This window comes from Oryx dammah, unplaced genomic scaffold, assembly GCF_014754425.2.
Source record: "Oryx dammah isolate SB20612 unplaced genomic scaffold, SCBI_Odam_1.1 HiC_scaffold_1, whole genome shotgun sequence".
In the NCBI taxonomy this organism is placed as follows: domain Eukaryota; kingdom Metazoa; phylum Chordata; class Mammalia; order Artiodactyla; family Bovidae; genus Oryx; species Oryx dammah.
The window spans coordinates 95,354,717-95,366,461 of record NW_024070185.1 but is presented as its reverse complement, the minus strand read 5'-3'; the positions used below and the strand labels follow the sequence as shown (position 1 = coordinate 95,366,461).

Sequence of the window (11,745 nt, the reverse complement as noted above, 5' to 3'; positions counted from 1 at the left end):
GTGGGAACTTCCCAGATCAGGGATTAAACTTGTGTCTCCTGCATTGGCAGGTGGGTTCTTTACCACCTGGGAAACCCATTTTACATGGCAGCTCAGGCAAACTAATATAGAAGGGGAGGAAGCAACAGGTTATCATGATCATTACATAGGGTATTTCTTGTTTAAGGAGGATCTATAGCACTGTAATGATCACATTCAAGAAAATTATGTTACCTGAAAAAAAAAAATACTTGCTTATCAGGAGATTATTCTGATGTGGCAATACACAAATGTTTTCAAACAGCTGGTACCTTGTAAAAGGAGGCTCTTGTAAACAGGATATTCCTGTTGGCATGGGACTGCATATTTGCTTAGAAAAACAGTGCCCTGTTTCTGCAACAGTCAACCAATGCAAACAAGGAAATATTGATGGAGAAATAAGAAAATCTATACATCACAGAAAATCCCCTGGACATGAATGTAGACAAGACCAGCTGAAAAGTGACAAAGGATGTCTGGCAAACAGAGCAGCTTGCCCTTTGAAATGTTTGACATTTTCCTGGAAAAGTCACACTCAGGTGGTTTGTAGAGGAAAAGCATAGAATGTCAAAGCGGGAAGGGAGCTTAGAATCATTTCATCTATCTACCCAATTGTCCTGGTTGAAGAACTGGAAGCCCAGAGAGGGGAAGGGACTTGCCCAGAGTCAACAGCCAGCTAAGATTTCTGAGTTCAGCTTTCCTCAGTTCAAGTCCACAAGTCCTTCCTTCTCTGCCGTCCTTTCTTTCCTTCTTCTACATCTCTCTGTTTGCCTGCTTCCTCACTGAGTTGTTTGAGTTCATAAGGAAAAAAAAAAAAAAAAAAGGACTTTTCTACCTGCCAATGAACCCTCCTCACTGTTCTCACCATCCCTGGGATCTTGGCAGAGTGGGCTTTATGCTCTCTCCCACTGACCTGGGAGTGTCTGAGAATTATTCCAAGTTTTGTCTGTGGAGCTGACAGGCAGGGTGATACCCTTCTCCCCCAGCACCTGATTTATTGAAGCAGGGTTGAGGGCGAATAGAATGCCCAGCAAAATCTTTTCTCCCTGGCTCTCTCCATTGCCATGAAGACATCCACGGAAACCCTTTACCTCGGGACAGGTGGGAGGGGAGGGGGGCAAGCACATCGCAGTATCCAGCACAAACCACACCACACACGGAGCCCGTCCAGCACACAGACACAGAGCCCCCGGAGGAGCGCGCCAAGCCCCTGAGAGTCCAGACGCACGGAAACGTGGAGTGGAAGAGGGAATGAGCTTCACTCCTGCATTTGACTCCAGCTCTGTCCTAACCCCGGGTGGGTTCCTGAACTTCTCTGAGCTTCCATCTCAGCATCTGAACACGGGGTGCTAGGAGGATCTGATGAGATGACGCAACTAGAAAGCTGGGTCCGGGGCCTACTACTGATGAGTGGTCAACCATGCTGCTGTTTTCATATGAACTGCTGCTTGTCTAGGTTTATGATTATTTACACTTTGGACTCTGGAGGCCAAGAAGACCAAGGCTAATGGGATCTGACAGGCTCGCTGTGCCAGCCTCCTGACTAGTCCCTCTGCCTCTATTCCCTTGCCCACCCCCATCCCCCACTCCACCTGCCCTCCCAAGGATCTCACTGAAGGGTCAGTCTGTTCATATTCCTCCTTGCACAAGAAACTCCTTCAGCTGCCCTTCATTTCCAGGATCAAGTCCAAACTCTGAAGCTTGGACACAAGTCCACCATCAGCTGCACCTGGCAACCCACCATGCTCAAGTCTCACGAATTTGCTCATCGCTCTCTAAACAATTGTTGCTTTTTCACCCGGCCATGTCTTTGCACAAACTTCCCCTGCCTCCTGGTCCACTCCTCTTGATCTAGCTTTGTGGTTCTCAAAGTGTGGTCCTTGGACCTCAGGGACAACCGCATCATCAGGGAACTTGTCAGAGATGCAAATCCTTGGGCCCCACCCCAGATCTACTGAATCAGAGCATGGGGACCAGCAATGTGGGTTTCAGCAAGTCCTCCTGGGGATTCTGATGCATGCTTCAGTTTGAGAACCGCTAACTGGTGAAAACAAACTTTACCTAGGCTTCCCAGGTGGCACAAGTGGTAAAGAACCCACCTGCCAATGCAGGAGACACAAGAGACACAGGTTCAATCCCTGGGTCAGAAAGATCTTATGGAGGAGGGCATGGCAACCCACTTCAATGTTCTTAGAGAATCCCATGGACAGAGGAGCCTGGCGGGCTACAGTCCATATGGTTGCAAAGAATCAGACATGACTGAAGCAACTTAGCATGCACAAACGACTAGTGGAAACATACTTTCCAAGCTCGTGTGTTGTTGTTGTTTGGCTGAACTGGGTCTTTGTTGCTGTGCACAGGCTTTCTCTAGTTTCAGAGAATGGGGGCTACTCTTCATTGTGATGTGCAGGCTTCTCATTGTAGTGGCTTCGTTTGTTGCTGAACACAGGTGCACGGGCTTCAGTAGTTGTAGCAGACAGGCTTAGTTGCTCCACAGCATGCAGAATCTTCCAGGACCAGGGATTGAACCTGTGTTCAATTGGCAGGCCGGATTCTCAACCACTGGACCACCAGGGAAGTGTAGTTATGCTTTTTAAGGCTGTTCTTCCAACTCCCTGCCGCCCTTTACAAAGAGAATGCTTCCTTCTCCAAAGCTCTTCAAAGTGTTGCTTGAACTCTGAACACAGCTTCCAGCACTGCTGATCACATCCAGTGGCTGCAAGTGTTCTCTCTTCACATTCATGTCCTGCATTAGCCAGGAGAGCCTTGAGACTGGGGACCTGGTCACACTGAAGCCTGTGTCTGCCCCCTTGTCCAGCATAGGGCCTGAAACATGTGATGAATGTGGCTACGAACCTTCATATCCTGAGGATCTTCACTGTAGAACTTAGATTTGCCTACATTTACAAAGCACATCAGACTCTATAACCTGGCCCAAGTTCAGGAGCATGGAACGACAAGGGTTTCTAATACTCATCAATCTATGGTTCATGAACTTTGCCTCTCCCTCCCAGACACTCAGTCCCCATCTCCCCCCTTCACTCCACACATAGCCAGAAAGTCACTCCTATATTTTATTCACATACTTGTGCCTTCTATTTCCTCATATGCTTGTGGCAGGTTAGTTTTCTTTTAATGTTTAATTGTGGTAAAATACACATAAAACCATCTTAACCATTTCAAAGTGTGCAGTTCAGTTGAATATACTGTTCAGTATATGCTGTTGAGTATATTCACTCTGACATAGTTTAAATGGGGAAAAAGTAATGATTTAAACTATTAGGAAACAAACAAAATTGGTAATCTAAGGATATTCTCACATCCACAGTGAGATTTGGAACTCTCTGAGAGGTGTGCACACTCCATTTTGAGAATATTAGTCACAGATAACATTTATTGAATGTTTAGTAAGCTCCAGGCACCCTGCTAATTGCTTTCAACCATCTCATTTAATAGTTACACCAAATCTGCGGCTGCTGCTGCTGCTGCTGCTAAATTGCTTCAGTCGTGTCCAACTCTGTGCGACCCCATAGACGGCAGCCCACCAGGCTCCCCCGTCTTATTATCATCTTCACATTACAGAAGAAGCTAATACAGACAGAAAAAGAGTGATTGTGCAAATGAGCTGTGGCTCTATGGATTCAGACCTGCTGTCCTAAAGCATCTGGCACTGCCCAAATCCTAGGTTGGCCTTCTAGAAATTCCCAAGTCCCTCCAGAGTACAGCTGTGCCCCTTGCTTCATTGTCAGCTAGTCGGTCTTTGCATCTGTGGACCATGAATGACCCATGCAATCTTCTTTCCAGTCAGGCCATTTCCCTGCCATTCAGACTGAGCCTTTGCTTAGCCTCATGGAAGTATAATCCCTTACCTGAAATGACCAGAGCTGAAATTCTCCATCTGTCACTTGGCACCTCTGTGGCCTAACACACTTTGCTTCTCCTGCTAAGCCTCAGCTCTTTCCCTTGTAAACTGGGAATAATCTAGCATCACCGTCTCTTACCTAAAACCCTCCAGGCCAGCTGTGCCTCAGAGCTCAGCGTGTTTCAGATTTTAGAAAGGTAACAAGCCTACCTACTGAGTATTACATAACATCCCATGGGAGTCAGCAACAGTATTCCCAAATCAAACACTTTACTGTTTTTGCAGCAAAAGTCTAAATAGTCACACTGAGTGGGATAAGGACTCATATTTCAAGTTAGAATTTGACCACTAAAGAAGTTACAAAAGTGTTTTTGCATTTTCTAAGCATTCTGGGATTTGGAATGGAGATTATGGATTAGAACCTGTCTCAGAAGGTGACCTCAAGGACTACATACACTCAAAGAACAGGCAGATCCTTTTGCGAGGAGGAACAGATACTGCTGGAGGAGCTGAAGATACCTAACAAAACGCAGCTCTTCACTTCTTCCCTTTTCCAAATCCTACATTTTCCCTCAGCTCCTTCCAAACTGTCTTCTTTGACTTTCCAGTTCATGACCCACTTCCTCAAGGTGCTCCTCCCAGATCAGGACTTGCTTTCTTCATAGCCTCCTGACTAAAGTCTCTCCAGAAAAGCACTCCTTTGATCTCACCCTTCAGCTTAAAAATGTCAGCTTGTACCTCCTCCAGTCATCTGGCTTGTGCCATCATTTAGGGCTGTCGGAGGTAAGCTATTCCTAAAGTTGGGTGCTTTCTTGCAAAAGCATGGTCACGTGGGACCTACATTTTTCTAGAAAGATGAACACGACCACTAACCCTAACCCTAACTCTCCCACTGGAAACCCCAAACAGCTCTGAGGGAGGGACTTCCCTGGTGGTCAGTGGTTAAGAATTCACCTGCAATGCAGAGGACATGGGTTCGATCCCCAGTCAGGGAGAATCCTGTATGGTGTTGGGTAATAAAGTCTGTGAATCCCACCCACTCAAGAGCCCCTGCTTGGCAACAAAAGAAGTCACCACAATGAGAAGCCCGCCCCCCGCCCCGACCCTGCCCCGCCGAGCCTAAGAGTAGCCCCTCCTCTCCACAACTGCTCATCCCGGTGTAGCAACGACCACCCAGTACAGCCAAAAATAAACCGATATATCTTTTTTTTTTAATGGTTGCGGGAGGGTGAACCAAGAGCTGATGAGCCAGCTGGGCTAATCTCTTGGTCTTCTAGGGATAGGCTAACTCTAGGTGCCTTCAGAGTCCAGCACTTGCCAACAGTCAGGGTATGACCACACCAGGGGCAGGGGATGCCTGCGGAGTACATGGAAATGTGGCGAGGGCAGACGCAAGGCCTCCATTGTGGACCTACGTCAGTTTGTAAAGTGATGTTGTTGCCTGGATGACGATAGTGCCCCCATGGGATGGAAAAGGCTCTTCCCTGGTCTAAGCCATTATTATGTGGGTCCTATTCTGGCCACAGACACCACGTGGGTAGTCAGGCCTCTGCTGTTATTTCAGCCTCCGGGGTGAAAACATCCGAACAGTGGAATCTTTTTTGTTCCTGGCTCCAGATCATACCGTGCAGACTTCGGACGCACCGTTGTTCGTCTCCACCTAACACCACACCAAGCAGAAGGGCCTCCTGAGGCACATCCACGCTTCTTCCTGTGTTTCTGGCTGGTTCACAGCTGGCACCTTTGCCGCCATTTTGGCAGAGGCCCAAGGCCTAGAAAATGAAGGAACCTAGCAACCGCTGGGGACATAGCCCTGCTGGGCGAGGCTGGTGGAGGGAACATCGTGTTGGTGGGAGGTGGGGCCTGAGTCGAGCTAGCCAGCCTGGGATAACAGAAGTGGGGAAGGGAGGGGCTGCCAAGGGGCTGGGTGGCAGCCAGCACCTGCCTCAGCTGCTGCTTGCGCCCCTCGTGGCGGCCTCAGGAACTGCAGGCCGAGGTCCAGGCTGATTGTTGTTGATTTCACCAGCTTTGATGATGCCGGAGTTGGCCTCTTCGGAGGAATGTAGACCTGTCTGCACCCGAAAACCAAAACCAAGTCCAAGGGGGCGTGGCAGAGTTGCTGGCGGAGAGGCCCCATCTCACTTGGGCGGACACGGATGTCTGGAACGAGGCCTGGCAGAAGGGCCCGGGAGGTGGCTTCAGACCCAGGGCCAGCCACGCCGCTTTCCCACGTGTGCAGACTCTGGCTTCTGTAGAGCGAGACTCCAGGGAGGGAAGACGTCTCCAGGAGAGAGAGGCGAGCCAGAAGCTTTCCCCTCTGTGTGCAGCCTCCTGCCCTGGGAGGCGGCAGCTCCGAAGAGCTTAAGCGGGGCTTCTGCCGGGATTCTTAGTATCTGTGTGAGATATTTAGAATCATTAGAACCCATCACCGACTACTGACCTGCCCAGTACTAGCCACGAGGAGGCCGTGGCTGTCGAGTACTTGAAATGTACTCCTAATTCATCAGTTTTCAGAGAATCAGTATGAAAAAGTAATTATTTTACTACTAAAAACGTTTCTGAAAGTGAAAGTCGTTCAGTCGTGTCGGACTCTTTGTGACCCCATGGACTGTAGCCTGCCAGGCTCCTCTGTCCAAGGAATTCTCCAGGCCAGAATACTGGAGTGGGTAGCCATGCCCAGAGAATCTTCCCAACCCAGGCGTGGAACCCAGGTCTCCACATTATAGATGGATTCTTTAAGGTCTGAGCCACCAGGGAAGCACCCCACCCCACCCCTGCCCCCCACCCCCCCCAAAAAAAAGTTTGTATACTGAGCTAAATATATTAAAATTAATTTAACTTTTTTTCCATTAAAAAATGTGGCTACTAGAAAATTGAAAATTACACTTATGGCTCATGTTGTATTTCTATTGTTACACCCAACATGCCAACATTTCCAAGCTTGTTCTTGCTCTTCTCTCTGACTGGAATGCTTTGCTTCCAGCAGGACATTCCTCTTTCTCTGTATTCAGATCTCAGTTCAAAGTTGTCTTGCTTGACTGCTAAACCGTCTCCCTCCATCTTCCTTTCATCATATTCAGTTGTATCATCTTCATAGCACTTTACACTCTTTTCATACAGTGTTTACTGTCCCCCCTCCCAACATCCCTCTAAAAAAAAAACCCCTCAAACCAACCCAGTCTCTCTTCATCCTTCGAGCATAAGCTCCTTGAGATCTGAGACCTTGAACATCCTGGTCACTGTGGTCTGCTCAGTGCCCACAGTAAATATTTGTTGAGTGAATGTTGAGAGGCTCCCCTGATATCCTTGATAGGATATCCCTTGATACCCTTCAAGTACCTTTGTTTGCCTTCCAGATGGCCAAAGCCAAAATTCTAGTCTGTGTGCCTTAAACGGACATTCTCATGGCTCCTTTGTTTCACCTTTTCTGCTTACTTGTCCTGGGAAATGGAAAAGCAAATTTGAATTTGCATTACTGTCACAGTGCTTTCCTTTGTTGGTTTACCGTTGAGCTTCAGGGTTAAGAGTTCAGGCTTTTATACTAGTCTGGGTTCTGCTCCTCAGCTCTGTGATCCTGGCTGGGTCACTGTGTCTCTCAGAGCCCCAGGGACCCCTAAGTGCTGATCTCTAAGGGTCCTTCCTGCCCAAACGTGAGGGTTTGGGCGTTTGGATGTCAGGCTCTGCTAAGGGCACTTCCCCGTGTCCTGCACTGCAAAGCCACTTTGCTGGTACTGCAGTCTCCATTAGCCAACTGAAGGTGTCCTGGTTAATTTGACTTCCTGGCTAGGGGTCAGCTAACAAAAGCAACCTTATTGAAAATGTGAATAGTATGCGAATTCATTTTCCAGCTCTAGAAAGTTACTTCATCAAATACAATGACACAGTCTTAGAAAGTGTTAAGGAGGTGTTGCTGTTTCCCTCTCAAATTTAAAACTAAGTATTGGGAGTAAGTCAGAGACACCTTTGGGGGCCCCGGGTCGGTTAAGCACAGCTGTGTAACTTCAGGCAAGGGATGGCCTTCATCTCCAACGCATTTGTTTTCTTGTGGGGAAAATAGGGGTGATATTACCCAGCTTCCAGGGGCATTGTAAGGATGAAAGAAGATACATATAAAGTGCTTACCAAAGTGTCTGGCATATAGCGAGTGCTCAATAGCTAGCATTATGGTTGGCAGGGTCTCTGAACACTGCAGTGCACTGAACCCCACAATTAAGGGGGGGCCAGTGCCAGGACAGAGCTGCCCCCACAATCCTGACCTCCCTCTGAAACCCTCTGGGGTCCTGGACAAGCCCCACCACTCCCTGGCCTGAGTTTCCTCTTAGGTGAGATAAGGCGTCTGATTAATCTGTGTTTTTCACGCAGGTGCTGGAAGCAGCCCAGCTCTGGATGCCCAGGGGTCTTTATTTCGGTCAAACTTAAGTCTTAATCCCTGTTCTGGAAGGCCAAGCACCTCCTCTCCTGGACAGCCAGCTCCTTCCAGGGACCTCCCCAGGTGCTGGCATCCAGCCCAGCCTAACTGCTGTTGTCAACCCGACCATGTGTTTGCACAGCCGCTCCACGGCGGCCCCCACCCCCGAAAAGCAGTCCTGTGATGCCCTCTGGAGGAAGCAGGGCTCCCTTTCCTTTGCTGTCAAGCATTTCAGCCTTGGGGTGGAGGGGGTGCCCAGGGATTGGACCCAGGTTCGGGCTGCAGAAACAAGAGAAAAGCGTCGAGCCAGCAAACACATGCCAGCTCCGGGAGAGGTGGCCCATTCTTTCTACTCCTGCATCTAAGGCCCAGCATGGGCCTCCTCTCTGGGCTTCCTGCCTCCAGACTTCCCCACTGATGTCCTAGGCCACCCAAGGCTTCCGGTGTGAAGCTCCCCCAGGACGCCCATGACCTATGGGGATGGCAGCTCCCCATACCCCAGACTCACTTCCACAGTGATCCACTCTCCAGGACGGATTTATCAATTAGGTATTGCGGATGCAGCTACAGAAAGATTTACTTCCAGAGCCTCTTTCTCTATATATAGGTACATTCTCCAAAAATGATAAAACAAGAAGGCTGCCAAGTTTAATACATGTGTAATTAAATGTCTCAATGTAACCTTGTATCAACTGTCTTTGCAGCTGGCCCTATAACTATATATAGTTCATATTTAATATGCAATGTGGGTGAATTTTAATATGCATGATACGGTGTGAGGGTGGGGCCTTGGAAAAGAACCCTGCCTGGGGCCTCCAAGGCCTAACACATCCCTGTCCTTCACACCCTCTGCTGTAGCCATTCTGGAACATTTGCTGTTCCTCCCATGAGCTCACTTTCCCTGGATTTCAGGCCTTTGCCCCTGCAGTTCCTCTGTTTGGAATACCCTCTCTTTTTCCTCCCCGCCCCTGACCCTGTCCGCCTTCACTGGCTGATTCCCATGACTCCCCCAATAGACTCTCAGGGGCCATTTCCTCTGAGAAGCTTTCTGATACCCCAGTCAGAAGCCCGTGCTGTAAACTTCCTTTCGTTCATGTCTGTGAGGAAAAGAACATGGTACGAAGGCCCAATACCAATATCTTTTGCCACCCCACTTGTACTTACATTGACCCTAACCACGTTGGGCTTCCCTGGTAGCTCAGAGGTTAAAGCATCTGCCTGCAATGCAGGAGACCTGGGTTCGATCCCTGGGTAGGGAAGATCCCCTGGAGAAAGAATTGGCAACCTACTTCACTATTCTTGCCTGGAGAATCCCATGGACGGAGGAGCCTGGTGGGCCACAGTCCACAGGGTCGCGAAGAGTCAGACACGACAGAGCGACTTCACTCTCACTTTGACTACACTGAGGACCCAAACTGGCTCTGATTCACCCCTGTGTCCCTAGCACTTGGTTCAGTGCCTGAGTCATTCCTCTCATTGAATGGCTGGTGGATGGCCAGGGAAAAGGGTGATGAATGGATAGATAATGGATAGGTGGATGCATAGATGGGTAGGTGGCTAATGATAGATGGGTCAATGGATGAGTGGATAGGTGGATGGATGGCTGGATGGGATGGGTGGATAGGTGGATATATGGAAAGTTCCAGCACTGTAGAACAGGAAAGGAGATCCACCATCTGATGTCTGAATTTCTTCCTGGGTACCCCTACCAACTGACAGTTTACGCTCTGTTGGATGTCTTCAGAGGGCAGTAAACACCTGACTCTTGGTCAGATGTCTACTGACTTAGTCTGTGATGTTTTGTTATTTAGTAGCTCAGTCGTGTCCGACTCTCTGTGACGCCATGGACCGTAGCCCACCAGGCTCCTCTGTCCATGGGACTCTCCAGGCAAGAAAACTGGAGTGGGTTGCCACATCCTCCTCCAGGCCTCATTACATACAGGTTGGAAAAATGTGATGTTGTGTTTCCTGCAAAGAGTGTAAGAAATGATTAATTTAAAAGTTAAGCAGAAAAAAAAATTGTAAGTGTTATAGAATAAAATATGAGATAATTTTTGGGGGCTAAATCTTAGAGTTGGGAAGGTACAAGTTCACAAAACCAAAAATCATTTTTTAAAAAATTGGGCTTCATAGATTCAACTATATGAAAACTAATCTTTTTCCTCTGCATGGCAAAAAGTACTACAACAAATTCAAAACAATTGAAATTGTTTTATTGGAAAAATTATTTGGACACATAAATCAACAAAGGGCTGATTTTAGTAATATACATAATGTAAGCATTCCTAAAATTTAATAAGAAATAGACCAACAATCCAATATAAAACTATGCAAAAAACTGGGACAGAAAATTTACAGAAAAAGAAAATGTGCTTAGAAATATATGAAAAAATGCTCACCTTTATACAGGAGAGAAATGTGAAATAAAACCACAATGAGATACTTTGAGATTGCTGTGGACTAAATTGTTTGGTAACATCCCCAGTTGGGCAAACATACAGATTGCTGAAGGGAGTACAAACTGCTCCAGCCTCCTTTGATAGCATCTATCAAAATTTAAAATGCCTGTCTTGTTTGGAGTAATGTCTATCTGACTCCGTTCATTTAAAAATTGTCTTTTACCACTGAGTTGTAAGAGTTATTTATATATTCTGGATAATAGTCTCTTACTAGATATATAATCTATACATATTTTGTCCCATTCTGTGTGTCGTCTTTTCACTTTCTTGATAGTGTCCTTTGAAGTAAAAAAGCTTTAAATTTTGATGAAGTCCAACTTAATTTTTCCTCCGGTTGTTTCTGCTCTTTGTGTCATATCTAAGAAATTATCACTTAATCCAAGGTCACAAAGATTTGTATCTATGCTCTCTTCTAAGTATTTTATAATTTTAGCTCTTATAATTAGGTCTTTGGTTCATTCTGGGTTAATTTTTATATATGGTGTGAGGCAGGGGTCCAAATTCATTCTTTTGCTGTTTGACTTTTTTAACTTTTAGAATCAACCTATCCATGAAATATGGCAGGCTTAATCATGATCATTGAAACTGGACCAGATATTTTCAATTTGAAAATACAAAGTAAAAGCGTCCAGGAAGCAAGTAGTACACCTAGGACCCAGATCTTGGTTTTGAATGTCATGCTCCAAGAATAGGAATCAGAGCTCCTTGGAGAAATGGTTATAGGACTGGGACAAAGCTATACCAAATGAGCCTGGATATCATGTAGTGCCAGAAAGTAAGGAAGTGCTCAAATAACAACAATCACCACCACCACTAATCCATACTGATATAAATAAATGACTGAATAAACAAATAGGATAGAAGAGACAAATATCCTGTGCAAAAGAATTCCAAATAAATTTCGTAGATGCTCCACACTATAGGAGGGGGAACATAACTCCCATTCCTTAAGTGTGGGCTGTGTATAGTGACTTCATTCCAAATAGTAAGGTATTGAA

At 46.8% G+C, this 11,745-nt stretch overlaps 1 non-coding gene across 1 annotated transcript; it reads left to right on the top strand.

Annotated features, from left to right (window-relative positions):
- Positions 1-9,475: 9,475 nt before the first annotated feature.
- Positions 9,476-9,547, top strand: TRNAC-GCA. The gene has a single exon. It is a non-coding gene; the product is annotated as a tRNA-Cys (tRNA).
- Positions 9,548-11,745: the final 2,198 nt, after the last annotated feature.